The sequence below is a fragment of the Magnolia sinica genome, chromosome 1 (assembly GCF_029962835.1).
Source record: "Magnolia sinica isolate HGM2019 chromosome 1, MsV1, whole genome shotgun sequence".
Classification (NCBI taxonomy): domain Eukaryota; kingdom Viridiplantae; phylum Streptophyta; class Magnoliopsida; order Magnoliales; family Magnoliaceae; genus Magnolia; species Magnolia sinica.
The window spans coordinates 72,719,782-72,737,122 of record NC_080573.1 but is presented as its reverse complement, the minus strand read 5'-3'; the positions used below and the strand labels follow the sequence as shown (position 1 = coordinate 72,737,122).

The 17,341-nt window shown below is 37.3% G+C and overlaps 1 non-coding gene across 1 annotated transcript; it reads left to right on the top strand.

Moving 5' to 3' along the window:
* Positions 1-2,816: 2,816 nt before the first annotated feature.
* LOC131223366 (small nucleolar RNA R71) lies at positions 2,817-2,923 on the top strand. Its single transcript, XR_009160398.1, has one exon. It is a non-coding gene; the product is annotated as a small nucleolar RNA R71 (small nucleolar RNA).
* The last annotated feature ends 14,418 nt before the right edge of the window (positions 2,924-17,341 follow it).

The following is a 17,341-nucleotide window of genomic DNA, read 5'->3' as shown; positions in this document are numbered from 1 at the left end:
CACGTCTAGGGGGTTGGACGGACGACCTGAATACACTTACATTTGGTGGGCCACACTCCATCACATAAAAAAAGGAGAGAGAGAGAGAGGGAGATAGAGAGACGTGTAGTTGAGGGACCCTGCCATTATGGGCCTCTCAACACATACATCAAAGTGGGTCCCATCATAAGTGGACCCTAAATCAAAATCATGATCTAGAGCTATGAACACCCACCGATTGCTAATCTTCTTGGCTCCTTGGACTCCTTAGCTCCTAGGCTTCGATTTTGATGGAGGGTGATGAAGATTGAAGGGCTAGGATGAAAGATGAGGGGGTAGGAAGGTGGGCCACACTCTTAGCTCTCTCTTGGAGCTTGGACGGTCACCTCTCCTTGGGTTGCCTTGAATAATGGTGGAGAAAATGAGAGAAATAAGATGTAAGGAGAGCGGGATGGGTTGTTGTAAGGAAGGTTGACTTTGGGGATGGGAGAGAGAGGGGTGCCATGCTTTGTTGGTAAGAAAGGCATGGTTTTATACTTGATTGATTGATAGGATTGATTTGATAGATTGTAGAGATTCTTTTATTGGGATTTGCAACACACAGCGTTTCCTTGAAATATACGCATGCCTACAACCCCTGGCCTGGGTATCACATCGGCGGGTGAGATATAGAGTTGGAACTGCGGTGACGGTGCGGTTACAAGCGTACAAGTTTCGGGTCGAGTTGACTCGGGATGATAGGGTGTGACTTAGGGTCATGCACAAATGCTGATTATAGGTCGCGGTTTGCTGAAATTCGATAGGAAGGATCGCAGAAGTCTACGGAACGGTACAGTCTAAGATACGGGTCTTACACCTTTATGCTCAATAAGAGTAGATATAAGCTTACTCTCCTATTCGCGCTCAAGGTGGGAAGAAATCACCACCAGGTATGTCTCATCTTGACCTAAATAGATATATTTGAGATCAGAGGGCAAAGGTTTTAGCTCAAGCTTTGGTGCTTTGAGGTTAGACGGTAGAGGCACTACCTCAGTTTGGGGTAATTCTTCAATTTATGGCCTCCACTAGTTAACTTCAAGTACCGGTGTAGCATCAAGCATGACATCCATCTCCCTAATTATATCATCATCTAAATTCGGGGAGTGTGCCAAGCATATCTCTAGAGGGTCAAACGATAAGCTCATCAGAGCTTTATCTTCCACGAAAGAGTATATCACATTAATGTCGTGGGCCTTGTCATTATCCTCTGTCTGTCTGCTCATGTTAAAAAAGATATTAAGCTCCAATGTCATATTTCTAAAAGATAAATTCAAGACCCCATTCCTACAATTGATGATAGCATTGGATATAGCAAGGAATATGCATCCAAGTATGATAGGGATTTAAGTGCTCATATGCGCGATGGACTGAGTATCCAGGATAAAATCTATTGGATAGTAGAATTTGTCAACTTGAACCAATACATCCTCAATCATCCTTCTTGGTACACGAACTAAGCGATCTACAAGCTGTAATGTGGTCCAGGTGGGTTTTAATTCACCTATACTGAGTTGTTCATAGACCGAATAAGGGATCAAATTTACGCTCGCCCCCAAGTCAAGAAGTGCGTTCTCAATTTAGTGATTCCCAATTATACAAGTGATCATTGGGCTACCTGGATTTTTATATTTTTGTGACATATCTTGCTTGAGGATGACACTCATTTTTTTTCTTTTTTTTTTTCTCAGAAAAATTTTCTTTTTGATACTTTGCCACCTCTTGGTTATGCATTAGTCTTTTAGAAGTTTGGCATATGAAGGAATTTATTTCACTGCATCTAGAAGAGAGATGTTGACCTTCACTTATTTCAACACCTCTAGAATATCCTGTGAGTTAGTTAGAGGTTTTGGTGCAATCAACCGCTGGGGGAATGGAGTAATCCGCTTGCTCAGAGGTTTTGATTCTAATCCATGTGAAGTAGTGCTAGGTTTATCATCTGTGTCTTCTTCCGGGTCCTTAGACTTTTTAGCCCTTACCAAAATAGATTTGTCAATTGGTTTTCCACTCCTAAGAGTGGTGATAGACTTGGCTTGCTCCATTGGATTTAAAAAGCTTGGGCCACTGATTTCACATTATGGTTTTGGACTGGAGAGAGCTTGAGTTGGAAGCATCCATTTCTCCCCAATTGCTAAGTGTGACTCTATCCTTTAAATGAACGATACAAGCATTCTTATTGTTGATTTGATATCTTGGAATGCTTGTGCCATATTCTGGTTGAGTAGCTCTTAGTCTTGAATATGTTTTAGAACCAGGTCCTCTTGAGGTTTCCTTTGATCCAAAAATTGGTTAAGGATTCCTTGAGGAGTAGCAGTTTGTCCATTCCTCCAACTGAAATTTGGATGGTTTTTCCAGCTAGAGTTGTAAGTTTTGAGGTGGTTCCTTTGAAAGGCCTTTGATAGTTGTTCATTCAGTATTTCTTGAAAAGTACGTATTGTTAGACAATTTTCAGTTGTGTGAACATTGCAAGCACAAATACTGCATACAACTTCCGTAACCTTATCCTTCTTAAGTTCTATGGCCTCGAGTTTCCTTGTGAGACTGACCACTTTAGCATTTATATCGTCTTCCTCTTTCAAAAGATATATTCCGCCCTTCTCCTTTAATTGAGTATATTTAAAAGTGGTGCTTGGTCTTGGGGAGATATCCCATGATTGTGCAGTTTCAACGAGTTTGTCAAAGTAATCCCACCATCATCTCTATCCATGTTCATGAATTACCCATTACACATCGTCTCGATGAATTGGTGCATGGAAAATGTTAGTCCTTCATGTAAGAAACTTATTATGTGCCACATTTCAAAACCATGTTGTGGGCATGAACTGCTAAGATCATTGAATCGCTCCGAACATTGAAAGAATGTTTCATCTTCCTTTTAGGCGAAGTTCATGATCGACTTTTTGATGGTGTTCATTTTATAGTATGGGAAGAATTTCTTTATGAACTCCCTTGTTATGTCGTTCCATTTGCCAATAGATCATGGACGTAGTGAGTGCAACCACATCTTAGCTTTTTCTTTTGAGGAGAAGGGAAAGTGTTTTAGCCTGATTGTGTCTTCAGACACATTAGGAAAGTATAAAGTGGTTATTATCTCATCAAACTCTTTTATGTGTAGATATGGACTTTCATATTCAAGTCCATGGAACTTTGGGAGGAGTTGGATCACTTCTGGCTTGATATCGATATTTCTTATATTTTCTGAAAAAATCATACAGGAAGGTGTGCTCACCCCCGCTGGTTGTAAATAGTCTCGTAAAGTATGAGGCGGGGGTGCATGATGCACCTCATTTTCATCTTAGGCTTCCTCAATTAGAGTTGAGGCTAATTTGCAGGTTGATTAGCAGCTATCACTTCTATTGACTCTGAGGATCTCAAGTGGTGTCTAGTCCTGTGTCGAATAGGCAACCCTTCGATTAATCCTCCTTGACTCAAGAGACGTAGAGTGTTATCACGGACCCACTTGGGCATGAAACACTCTCAGCTGTCAAGTACAAATTTTAACCTAAAATCTAAGAATTGAAACTATAACAAATAAGAAGAGAGAGAGAGTTAGAACGAAGTTACTAGATAGAAGGTGCTAGGTTAGGATCCTACAAAACAGAGAACAAAGTTAATTTCTAAAAACAAAGCAGAAAAATTTCCAACATAGTAATAAAACAGAAAGTTAACCCTAATCTTAACCTAATTCTAAAACAAATTAAATTCAGAAAAGCGCACTATAGTCCTCAGCAATGGTGTGAAAAACTTGTTCACAACCCCAAGTGTAGGGTCATGATGTAGTAATAATCTCGGTGAGACCGAGGTTGAATCCACATGGACTATTCTCGTACGTTTCTGAAAGTAACTAGAACTAAAAATAGAAGATGTAAATTTACATCTGAATAATTGGAAAGAGTAATTTTGAATGAAGTTAACTTAAACTTGTGAATTTAAAGGTGGGAAATAGGGTGCCAAGGATCCACTTATAGCAATTGAGATGCTACCTTACTTGATTCAAGAGATCCAATTGGAATTAGAGTCCTATCTTATCCAGTTAGAGAAACAGATGATTAAATTTCTAAACTTCTCATTAATCTAGCCTCAATGGAAGAGGATTGTGAATATTTGGAAGGGATTCCATCACCCAACCATGCCCCGGAGACGATGACAAACAACAGGATTTACCAATCCCATGATCTCAAATAAGAAAAGAAGATACTCAAAGCTATTGCAGGCTCTACTGTAATTTGAGTCACAATATACCATTGAAAACTGAATATATCCCTAAAAATCAACTAGAAATCAATGAAGTTCAACATAAATATGATTCAAAGAAAAAGAAACATCCCAATCATGCTATAAGCTTCACCTCTTCGCCCTAACTAAGAGGTTTAGCCAACTAAAGATATGATTGAACTAAAATCTCTTAAGAAAAGTATAAAAATAAACTAAGGAAGAAGAAGAAAACTCTTAGCGGTGGCTCTCTAGTCTTTTGCTCTAGTCCTTAAACCCTAGAAGATGCTTTAGAGCATCTTAGGAACTCCTATTTATAGTTGGGGAACTCCAACTTTCGCACCGAGTTGGAAAAGTCCGGAAACCACCTCAAATTTACGCAGTTCGCACAAAATCTGCGTAACCTTCGACTAGTCGAGATAAATCTTCGACTGGTCGCGGGTCATCTTCGACTAGTCGAGTGAGATCTTTGACTAGTTGAGATTCGCGTGAATTTAAAAGATAATATCGTGGGAGTTCGATCCGAAGTTTCTTGGGCTAGTCGAACCAAAACTTAGGCTAGTCGAACCAAAACTTGGGCTAGTCGAATCAGAACTTGGGCTAGTCGAATTTCATGTGTATTCTTTTTCTTCACTTCAAATCTTCGATTATCTTCATTCATCACTTGGTTTCCTTTGATCTTTGCCATGTGAATTCTTCACTCTTGGTCTTGTAAGATCCATCCCTTACCTTGGTGATTCTTGAGCATCAACTCCATGCTTTTAACATTCTTTTCAATCCAAGCTCTCAGATTTACCTTGTAACAAAAACATGTATAAAATATACCATTAAACGTTTTTATGTTCATAAAACCAAGATATAAATGGGGAAAAATATGCAATATTTGACACTTAAGACCTAATTAATCAACAGTCTGGATTATCCTAAGGGTTGGATAGTGTGATTGGGAGTACCAGTGGACCCCAATCAATTGTGATGGATCTAAAATCGTGTAAGGGGTGGTCCATTAGAACTGTGTCACACAAACAGTATTCAAGTTGAATTGGGATTACTAAATTCATGTGGAGCCTTAGGGAGAGGAGTTTCAATGGGTTTCAAACTCCTTAACCCTCTAAAACTATATAAACAGGGTTGGGTCCCCAATCCTACATATAACAGAAGCTTCATTCCCATCCCAGTGCTTCTCTAAGGGTGTAAGGTGTGAAAGACCATAAAATCAAGCCTACACCGATAACGTCTTGACAAGGTACTCTGTCTAGTTTATCTGATCTCCATATTTAATGCTTAGCACTGTCCTTTGCAATTCCACATAAAGTTTACAACACACATATGTATGTATATGTAAAATGCTAAATATACGCGTGTGCACACATTTATATATACAAAAAATGCTCTCATACACATATTTCTCTCTCACCTAATTTAATTACTAATTAATATAAATAAATGGTGCTGAAAGAGAAGTTATTCTAAAGGGAATAAGGAGTTTACAACTTGGGTGGGCCCCACGTGTTAATGTGAAATTCACCCCAACCATCAGGTGAGTCACCCTATGCTAGACCCAGCGACTAAAAGTGATCATCATCTGTGATTCAGGTGGACCACATAATTGGAAACTGTTTAGAGGGAAAGCTCACCCTCTGAAGGTATGGTTCAATTGAATCACATATGAGCCTGCTTTTTGGACCTCAGCCAAGATTTTGGTTTGGCGTTGCATGTAATGGTTGGAGTGGATTTCACATGCTCATCACGGTGGGCCCTATAAAAATCAAGAGTGGACATCTCTCCTACTATTTCCATTGGAATGAACACCTGAATTATAGCTTAGCTTGATTTTTTGGCTTTAGGTCCAATATGAATTACACATCTTATGGTCGGAGTGGATCTAACATAAACATCAAGAAGGGCCTAGTACAAAATGAAAGGTGGCTGTATGTTTTACGCATGCAAATGAGGTGTTACCCAAGAAATGCCAAAGTGGGTGTTTCTCTGACTTGTGGGGCCCATCTTGATGTATGTGATGCATATCCATGTCGTCCATCAGTTTTTCCAGCTCATTGTAGTGCATGTTCTAAAAAATGAAGTTGATCCAAATCTTGAATGAACCACACCACAAGAAATAGTGGTAATCGACCATAAAAAACTTCTTGGGGCCATAAAAGTTTTAGATCAAGTTGATTTTTGTGTGTAAACACCCCACCTAAAAACAAGGACACGCCACTCTTTGAGCTTGAACTTGACTTTAATAAATTGTCTCCTACTGACTTGGAAATCATTGAAAATCCAAACAAATCAAATTGGGAGCATACTCAGCACATGTCAAAGACAACCAACGGATCCGATGGGCTAACACCAAATCCAGTTGCGATTTGGTCATGGCCGAGCATCCAAACTCCAAAACCTCGGAAACTCTCTTTATGTCACAACCAATATACAAAAAAGGATAAAACGAATCCCCTTTACTAGTGGATCACTCTCTGTAACACTTAGTCTTTCTAAATAGCGTTGTGTTGAGACGTGAGAGGTCATATCTTCAAAATCAAGGAAAGCATAGTTGTCCCTATATATAAAATGGCCATGGTATATTAGAGGCAAATTTTGACCAATTAGGATGATTTATGATTAATTGGAAAGGTGGTCAAATGATCTTCCTAACAAACTTAAGTTTCCTTCAATTGGAGTTATGATGAGGAAGATCCAGCCCGTTTATGAAAACCATCCATTGCCGAGCTACTAAAGTCAGAAAAATTTTGGTTACACTTTAAACTAGTCAAATGAGATCTAATTAAAATGATTTTAGTTACAATGAAAAACTTATCAGTCATCGAAAACATACCATTAGTTAAATTACAAACAACTGATTTCATATATTGGACAAACATATTTTTGCCATGTGAAACAAGGTCTGATCGAAGAAATTTTAGTCTTGTTAGAAAGCTTATCTGATTATCTTTCCAACAAGATGAAAATTACAAAAAACAAACAAATAACGAAGAAAATATAAGCATTTGAACATTTGATAGAAAAAAATAAAAAGTAATAATTACTTATATATATAAATGAAGGCAACTAAGGGCAGGCACCCACAACAATGACCGAAGCCGTAAGTTGTTGACAGCGGATGCTAACGCCTATATAAGCCGTCCGAGAGTCTCACACAAATGAGTCACAGAGAAAGGTATACAATACAGAAACGGAGAGACGAAGAGAAACAAAATAATAAAAGAAACAAGGAGTGAAAGAAAGAAAAAAAACAAAGAGTAAAAAGAGAGAAAAATACAGAGAGGGTCTAAGGGTTGGAGTTCGTATGTAGGTGATGCCCAAAGTGCCTTAAATATTTCCAACATGCCAAAATGCTGTCCAGTATAAGAGACAAAATGACAATAAAAAAAGTTAAAAAAAGCTAAGAATTTGTCTATTTCTATTTAATTTGCACATCACTTCACACATTTTAGTTGCATTAATTATATCACATTTCCTTCTATCTCATTTTGCATTACTCTCCATCTTTCAATTTTTATTTTATTTGCCTACTCAGGATCTTATATCATGCGAAGCGGGGTTAGCATTTTTATTTTATTCACTATATTTTTACTTTATTTACCTACCGAGGGCCACTTGACTCTGTGATATAAGACTAAATAACTTTTTTCTTATTTCTGTCTGCCTGCCCTTATGGATTGTGTGGATCATGACCAAATATAAAAATATTGAAACTCCATTGAATCTCCAAAAATTGCAAATCTTGTGAAGTAGAGAATTCACATTGTAGATGTGGAAAAGGGTGCTTACTCCCTTCCTTTTCTGTTATTAAGACCCTTACTCAGAGTCTACAGTCGTAGACCAATCGTGGGAGTTACTTAAGTTAGGGAATCATGAGATTCCTTGATTCCTAGCTGATTCAACAGTTTCTAACCGGCCATAGATTTTAAGCTTCATTTGGCTAGTGGAGACTTCAAATCAAATGCATTTTCATACTTGAGTCAATAGCACACTTCGCTCACAGTAACAAAATTAATATCAAAGGGAAGGAAGTGAGGGCACCGGCCATGCCGTGTGTTCGCGTGTGGGGGGAGGCCTTCACATAATGGTGACTCCACTATGGAGTGCTAGTTAGTAGCCTAGGCCTGACTCAAAACATGAGATTTTTCAATTTTTGGGGATTCTGCAAATTTGACACATTTACTTTCCTGCACTCCAGTGAATACTAGTGTTATTTACTTTTCGTATCATGCTTTCTAACATTCCTGTAAATACCAGTCTCCTACTAACACATTAACTCGCTAACAGTCCATTGTAAACTGGTCCATTTACTTTCCTGCCTAAATCCTGTATTCCAGTATAAACTAGTCCCTTTTATGTTCTACAAGCATCCTGCATTTTAGTCTACATTGTCCACTTTACTTCCCTACTTACATCCTGCATTCCAGTGCAAATTGGTTTGTTTTACTTTCTCTTGGTGTCCTGCATTCTAGTTTACACCGCTCCACTTTACTTTCCTTCTTGCATCTTGTACTCCAATGCAAACTAGTCCCTTTTACTTTCTGGCTAGCATCTTGCATTCTTGTCTATATTGGTCAACTTTATTTCCCTGTTTGCATTCTGCATTCTAGTGTAAACTAGTCCCTTTACTTTCTCATGAGCAGTCAGCATTCCAGTTGTCACTGGTCCATTTATCTGCTTGCAATCTAGTACTCACTGGTCCATTTACCTTTTTGTTAATCCAGTGTGCATTGGTCCTCCTGTATTTTCCTGACCTTTACATTTTGTTGAACGTTTGCCTTTTATAAAAAGAAACAAAAGAAAAAAGAAAAAAGAAACAAAAAAATAAAAAAATAAAAAAGATAAAAAAGAAAGAAAAAGAAACTACAAGAAAAGATCATAAGGTAAACCCATTGTGAGAAAGTAGCGGGCCATTCCACAACCATTGCGCCCAGAAATCAGTTGCAGGTTCGCCGCCTTGCACAATCATCACGTACCTACCATAGCATCATCCAAACTTGTGCACAAGTAGCAATGTCAGCTCAAGGTGATAATCCTTCAACTCTTCCATATTCGCTAAGGCCACAAGCCTCAATCGACCATATCCACTCCCTTGACAACCGATCTCGCCTGCGGCTTGAACAGGTTAGAGAACATTGTGAACCACATTCACGCAAAAATTGCACCACTCATTCATAACATGCGTCCACCAAACATCCATGTAGGTCTATCAGACCCAACTGTCAATCAATTTTAACCTATTCCCCTTAACAGCGACTGGGTTCACTTTTAAAACCCACAAGTCACAATAATTTAAATTCCAGCACACCTTCCTCCAGATGGGAGTCAACCAACACATTCCAGTAAATCACAGTTTCGTTAATTCCAACAACGTTCTCTTAGTGGGAATTTATTTTAAATTTCACCCAGTCAACCACATCGAATACCTATTGTTCATGGATATCCATCCATCCAAGCTCGCCCTCTCGGCGGGACCACATTCCAGTTCCCTCACCCCACCATGCACTCAATCCCTCTGACCGAGGAACACAAGAACATCGAAGAAGTGGACCATTATGAAGAAGAGGCTAATCGAATGCTAGAAGGGGCATGACCTCCTTTGGCCCAACCAAATGAATTTGATCGACTTTGGGAATACTTCGAGAACCAGCTAAGGGCCATGCGAAATGAACTTAAAGAACAATATGGCGTGGAACTCCCATCCATAAAATTTAGGGATCTTTGCCCATCCCACGATGCCAGGGTACCTGCAAACTTCGAGGTACCTAAATTTTAACAATACGATGGCACAACATGCCCAACTGCACATTTAAAGGTTTACTGTGGTGAACTTGATGATGTTGAGACTCAAATATTGCATATTTAACCCTTCAATTATATTAGTTTTCCTAGTATTTAATTGATAATTTGGTTTAATTATATACGTTTTTGTCATGCGAGGTGATTCGAAAGCTTATGATGAATATGCGCTTAAAATGATGGATTTAGAGCTCAAAAGAATATAATGAAGAATTGGAGATTTGGAAGTCATTAATGAAGAATTCACATGCCAAAGATCTACGGAAACCAAGTAAGGAATGAAGAGAATCAAAAAATTGAAATGAAGAAAAGGAATCCTGAAATTTGGCATGAAAAAAGATATTCTGAAATTCTAAGGCCAGAAAAATGTAGTTTTGAAAAATTACAAAAAATGGACTTCGATTCCACGAAGACACTTCGATGGCATCGAAGTAAGTTATCGATGCAATCGAAGCCAGTTCGATGCAATCGAGAATTTCAGGATTTTTCAAGCCAAACTCGCTGGACTATTCTGGACAAGTTCCGATGGCATCGAAGACAGTTCGATGGCATTGAAGGTGCAATCGAAGACACTTCAATGGCATCAAAGTTTGCCATCGAAGATGCTTAGAGTACATAAATTTAAGGCAGTTTTCAAAGTCGGCCGAACAAACCCTATATATTTGGGTTCTCCAAGGAGTTCTAAACATAAATTAGGGTTCCAAGAGCAGAGCAAAAGGGTGGAGCAGCCTCCTAAGAGTTTTTCTTCTTCATTAATTTATTTTTAATATTTTTTTAAAGATATTTGGTTTTAATCATGTCAATGGTTAACTAAACCTCTTAGCTAGGGCTAAGAGGTGAAGCTTGTATTTTGTTGGGATGTTTATCTTGCTTTAATTCATGTTTATGTTAAACTTCATTGATTTCTAGTTTGAGTTAAGATATATTTTCAGTTTTTTATGATTCATTGTGACTCAACTTACAATAGATGCTGAGATAACTTTGAATATCTTCTTATCTATTTTGATATTGTTGAGATTGGAAAAATTCATGATTCACCATCATCTCCTAGGCATGGTGAATGGTTGAATTCCCTTCCAATCATCTCAATAATAGTTCTTCATGTGTGAACTATTTTAATGAGAAGTTTAGGTTATGGTTTAATTATTTTATTTTCTAAACTGAATAGGATAAGGCTCCGATTCTAGTTGTGTTTATTAAATCAAGGTAGTATTTGAAAAGGCCAAGCTATATGTCCTAGAGGGGGGGGGGGGTGAATAGGACAATGCCAAATAAAACTAATAACAGCGAAAATAAAAAGAAAATGATAGCCAAAGTAAATCGCAAAGCAGTAAATTAAAATAACCTCAAAATTCAGATCTTGAGAGGTTGATACAAACGTTGTTCTAAGGACAACCTTACACCAAAAACCAGAGTTTAAGGTAGGACAACCTTATTTCTAGAAAGATCTTTGTATCAAAACTCAAATCGAAGCGGAATACAGAATTAAATACAAACTAAATAAATTGTAATTAAAAATGTATTGTTCTAGGGACAGCCATACACCATAAAAATGGTAGGGCAACCTAGCTGGAACAACTTTCAAAAGAAATTGAAAATCAAACTGATAAAGGAATAGCAGAAAATAAATTCTAAGCTATTACAACATTCTCACAAAGCTTGAATTAAATAATTACAATATTCACCACCATACATACATCCCACAAAAATTAATTAAAGATTAGAAGAATAAATCAATCAACCACAACACAAGGGTTTATAGTGGTTCGCCTGTGTGTTCACCAACTGTTATACAATAGCCACACAAAATGCTACTCCACTCCTAATATCCTCACACACGGGATATTAGCATTCACTAAAAATAGGTTTTCCCAGGTTCACCCAAAACCTTTACAATTGTGTCTTTGTATGTGGGCTTACACAATTAAAAAAACCCCACTTCTGAGTTTTCCTGGCTCTCCTCAGAAAACCAATACAACAAGATTTTTCTGGCAAATCTTGAAAGAAACCAAAATAGAAAGGGATTTACAATTAAATGTAAAATACCTGATTATCTCCTTCGTTGTAGCAGCCCGGTAGAACCAAATCAAAGTAGATGATTGAATGTCTAAGTTCAATGTCCAGTACTCGATTACAATGGTTCTAATTCTAATAGATTTTAAATTAAATCAAATAGGGCTTGCCTTAATTGATTTTGATTCCAAAGAAAGGGAATAATAATTCCTCTTATCAAATCAGATTGGAATAGTAGAAACAAAATCAATTAAAATAAAGCTAAGGAAAGAGAATATTAAATAAGCACACTTAGCTTAGATGGAGCACAGAATTATCTCTCAGAAGTTCGACGAAGATTGGCTTGAATGAATTAATTAAATCGATGATTTCTTCTGAGATTCGTGCACTATTTATAAGTGAGAAGATCGGGTCTTCGACTGGTCTAGGGAGCTCTTCGACTAGTCGAAGCAACAACAGATATTTGAAAAATCCAGTGGGATATGCTTTGACCGTTCTACGACTGGTCGAAGGTTTCCTACGACTGGTCGTAGCTCTCCTTCGACTGGTCGTAGGTCCTAAAAAGCTTCGCTGGAATTCGAGTCGAAGATGTTTGACTGGTCGTAGATGCAGTCGACATTGTTCCTACGACTGGTCGAACAGATTCCTGGACTAGTCGAAGCCTAACAGATTTCATCCGGAATTTGTAACAAACTCACGACTGATCGAGGAATTTCTTAGACTGGTCGAAGCAACTCTAGGACTAGTCGAAGAACAGGCCAATCATATGTAAAATAAACATTCGGTTTATGTATCCGAAATGACCTACTTCTAAGGTCAACCTATGGTCAGTCAAACCTCAATCATGAAGTATGGACATTGAAACATTAGGAACAAGTGACCTTGAAGTATGAGCCTTGAAGTCTTGATGTAGATCAATCTTGAAATCTTCATGTAGCTCAATCTTGAAAGGGTCTTGAGTTCTTTACCAACTGCCTTGTACTCTTCAGCTTGAGTCTTGTCTTGTGAGCTTAGCTTGATCATGAATGTTGATCCTTAAGAGAGCTTCACTTATGCAAGTTATATATAACATAACAGTGATTTTGGCACCACAAATTTGACAACAGACAGGTATATAAACTATAGCACTTACAATCTCCTCCTTTGTCAAATTAGTGACAAAACACATAACCAAGATAAACAAAAGTAAAACAACTGGTTAATACCTGCAAATCAATATTCAATATTCAATATTCAACTAGTTTCAACATTCAACCATTTTCATTTAACAAGATCAAACATACACTCAAGATCAAACATATACTCCCCTTGACTCCCCCTGTGTAACATAACCAATGCTACTCCTCTCATAATCACATTAAGAACAAACCATTCTCCCCCTTTTTGTCACAATATGACAAAGGAGAACTAAATAAAGGAATTCATGAGAGTAAACATGAGGAGGTAAGCATAAAACATGAGTATAGCAAAAGAGTGATAGCATCACATAGAAAAAAAATATCCAGCATAAAATATAAATAGAATCGAACTTGAAATCAGCCAAGTGCAAAGTAATAAAGTTATTACAGACCAGAAAACTCATTAAAACTAGTCAGAACTAGAACTTGATGACGGAGCACGAATAGAGGGATCAAGTTGGTGCATGCCTTTATTCAAGCGCCTAAGATATTTGCGCATGTACTTGAATTGCAAATCATGAGCAACAGACATGTTTTCCAACTTTACATTTATATTCTCAACTTTACCCTCTAATGCACTCAGACGTGCATCAACATCAGATGGTACAAAATCTGGATCATTTGCTGAGTCAGAATCCAGTTCCTCAAAAATGTCATCCATATTAATGTCAACACCGGCTTCTTCAGGACCACCACCACCACCTTGTTCAGGAAGCAAATCCAACTTCATCTTATTAATATTGGTATTGTTGAAGATCATATGATGGATTGGTGCTTCATCAACAGGCATGTCGACTAACATATGTGTAGCCAATACAGTCATAAAATAGGCAAAAGGAATGTCACTTTGACCAGGATGGAGTCGAAACTGAAGAATGAAATGACAGATTAAGGATGGCAAACAAATCTGAGTACCATTGGAAATAGCATGGATAACACGAACCATAAACGAAGTCAAGTCAGATTTATTACCCGAACGAGGATACAGATTAGACACAAAGATTCTGTGGAGAATTCTGTATTTGGGTAACAAATACCTTGCGGGGAGCGCATTCCCTTTTTGAGTCCATTGAACATCCATGTTGCACAAGTCTCTAGTGAGCATGCATTTTTCAGCCATTGAGGGTTTATCAGTTAAGTTATGAATTGGAATACCCTCATCATTCCCAGGAATATCCATAAGGGCTGAAATTAAATGACGATCAACGTCAAAAGGCCCTTCTCTAGTAGAAATTTGAAAAGTTAAATTATCCTGTGAGAAAGCACTAATACATGTAAACATGGATTGGGCAATGGACCGGTATGCAGGCCCACCCCAATGCAATAAGTTAATCCAACCTACACCTTGAAGCATAGGAAGGATGTCAAAAGGTGCAATGTGATTAGCATCAACAGGATGCTCAACAATAACATTCCGTGATCTAATGTCCCTAACATATGATGGATCATCATTGGGAACAAGAAGATGATGTTTAGAGATAGCAGTCGATCTGGAGGAAGAAGAAGGACCACGTGAAGTAGTTTTTCTACCTCTAGAAGCCATTTGCAACAAGGATTTCAAGAAAATAGGAAGTTGCAATGGATTGAGAAGTGGGTTTATACAAAACAGATTTTTCACAATCCAAACCCCAAATCTCAATGATTTTCAAAATAGAAAGCTTCAAGAGAGAAAAGGAAACAATCTTGACACAAATCTGTAAGAAAAAGTGATTTGGAACACTAACCTTGAAGAACTTGAAAGATGGGTTCGACAAGTCGAAGTTCGGCTCCAAGGAGAAGAAAGAAGAAATGAGGAAGAAAGTGAAAAATCTCCAATTTGAAGTGAAACCCGTGTTCCACGACTGGTCGTGTATACTCATGACTGGTCGAATAAACCCCAAAAATTCAAATTTCTTGCAATTTCTACAAAATTTGGAATTCAATCTAGCAAATATATACACTATAATACAAGTAGGCATAAATAATCAATTTAAAATGCACATGCCAAGATCAAATTTCATCTTTTTGAACCTGCTTTATCGAGAGGTTTTGTGAAAATGTCAGCTCGTTGATCTTCAGTAGGAATATATTCTAGAGATATAACTTTTTCTTCTACTAATTCCCTTATATAATGAAATCTAATGTCAATGTGCTTAGTATGAGAATGCTGAATAGGATTTTTTGAAATATTTATCGCACTGGAATTATCACAATGTAATAACATAGAATCCTGTTTAATTCCATAATTACTTAGCATTCGTTGCATCCAAACAAGCTGTGTACATGCATTACCAGCTGCGATATACTCAGCTTCAGCTGTTGAAAGTGATATAGAATTTTATTTCTTACTAAACCAGGAAACTAGACAATTTTCAATAAAAAAACAACCACCACTGGTTGATTTTCTATCATCTAAATTACCAGCCCAGTCAGCATCCGAGTACCCGCTAATTGGACATTGGTTTCATGAGGATACCAGAGACCAAGATTTACAGTACTTGCGACATATCTAATAATTCGCTTGACAGCAATCAAGTGAGATTCTTTTGGATCAAATTGATATCTTGCGCAAATACCAACACTTTGAGAAATGTCAGGTCTACTAGCAGTTAAATATAACAAACTACCAATCATACTCCGATAAAGTTTTGAGTCAACATTTTTACCATTAGAGTCTTTTGATAGTTTCAGGGTAGTACTCATAGGAGTATCGAAATTCTTGCCATTCTCAAATCCAAATCTCTTGATTAGATTCAAAGCATACTTAGATTGAGAAATGAATATTCCTTCAGGTTGTTGCTTTACTTGCAATCCATGGAAATAAGTCAATTCCCCAACCATGCTCATTTCGAATTGTGATTTCATCAAATCTGCAAACTCAGTAGTCAAGTCAGTACAAGTTGATCCATAAATGATATCATCAACATAAATCTGCACTATTAAGATATGATCATTATGTTTCTTAACAAACAGAGTTTTATCAAAAGATCCCATTTGAAAATTATGACTTAAAAGAAATTTTGTTAGTTTCTCATACCATGCCCTAGGTGCTTGTTTTAATCCATAAAGTGCCTTTTTAAGCCGATATACATGATCAATATTTTTGGAATCTTCAAAGCCCATTGGCTGTTCAACATAGACTTCTTCATGTAAATCGCCATTTAGAAAAGCACTTTTTACATCCATCTGATAGATCTTTATCTTTCTAAAACATGCAATGGATATAAATAGTCTGATAGATTCAAGACGTGCTACTGGTGCAAAGGTTTCATCGAAATCAATCCCTTCAATTTGAGTATAACCTTGTACCACCAGTCTAGCCTTGTTTCTAATTATATTTCCACATTCGTCAGACTTATTTTTGAAAATCCATTTTGTTCCAATGATGTGTTTATCTTTAGGTCTTGGTACGAGATACCAAACATCTTTTCTTACGAATTAGTTGAGTTCATCTTGCATCACAACAATCCAGTTCTCATCAGCCAGAGCTTCTTTTACGTTAGATGGTTCAATTTGGGATGTAAAACATACATAATTACATATATCCTCAAGTTGTCTACGGGTGCGAACACCGGTGAGAGGGTTTCCAAGAATTTGTGTGGTTGGATGATCTTTAACAGTCCTCAACTCAGAATCAGTCTGATTCGATGAAGTATTGGGTTTATCAATGATTAGTACTTCATCATTATCTGAATTAGAAATTGGTGTGTTTAAGTGATCATCAATGACAACATTAATGGATTCTTGAATCACACCAGTCCTTTTGTTCAGAACCCTATAAGCTCGACTGTTTAAAGAATATCCTAGAAAAATACCTTCATCACTCTTCGTATCGAATTTTCCCAAATTTTCACGATCACATAAAATATAGCACTTGCTGCCAAAAACTCGAAAGTATTTAACAGTAGGCTTTTTATTGAACCATAATTCGTAAGCCGTTTTATTATTATCTTTGCTAGTGTATACTCGGTTAATAATATAGCAAGCTGTGTTAGCTGTGACCCAAAGATTTTTAGAGAGCTTCATGCTATTCAACATGACATTAGCCATTTCTTGAAGCACCCTATTCTTTCTTTCTACAATTCCATTTTGTTGTGGAGTTTTGGGAGCAGAGAATTCATGTAATATTCCTTGGTCGGTAC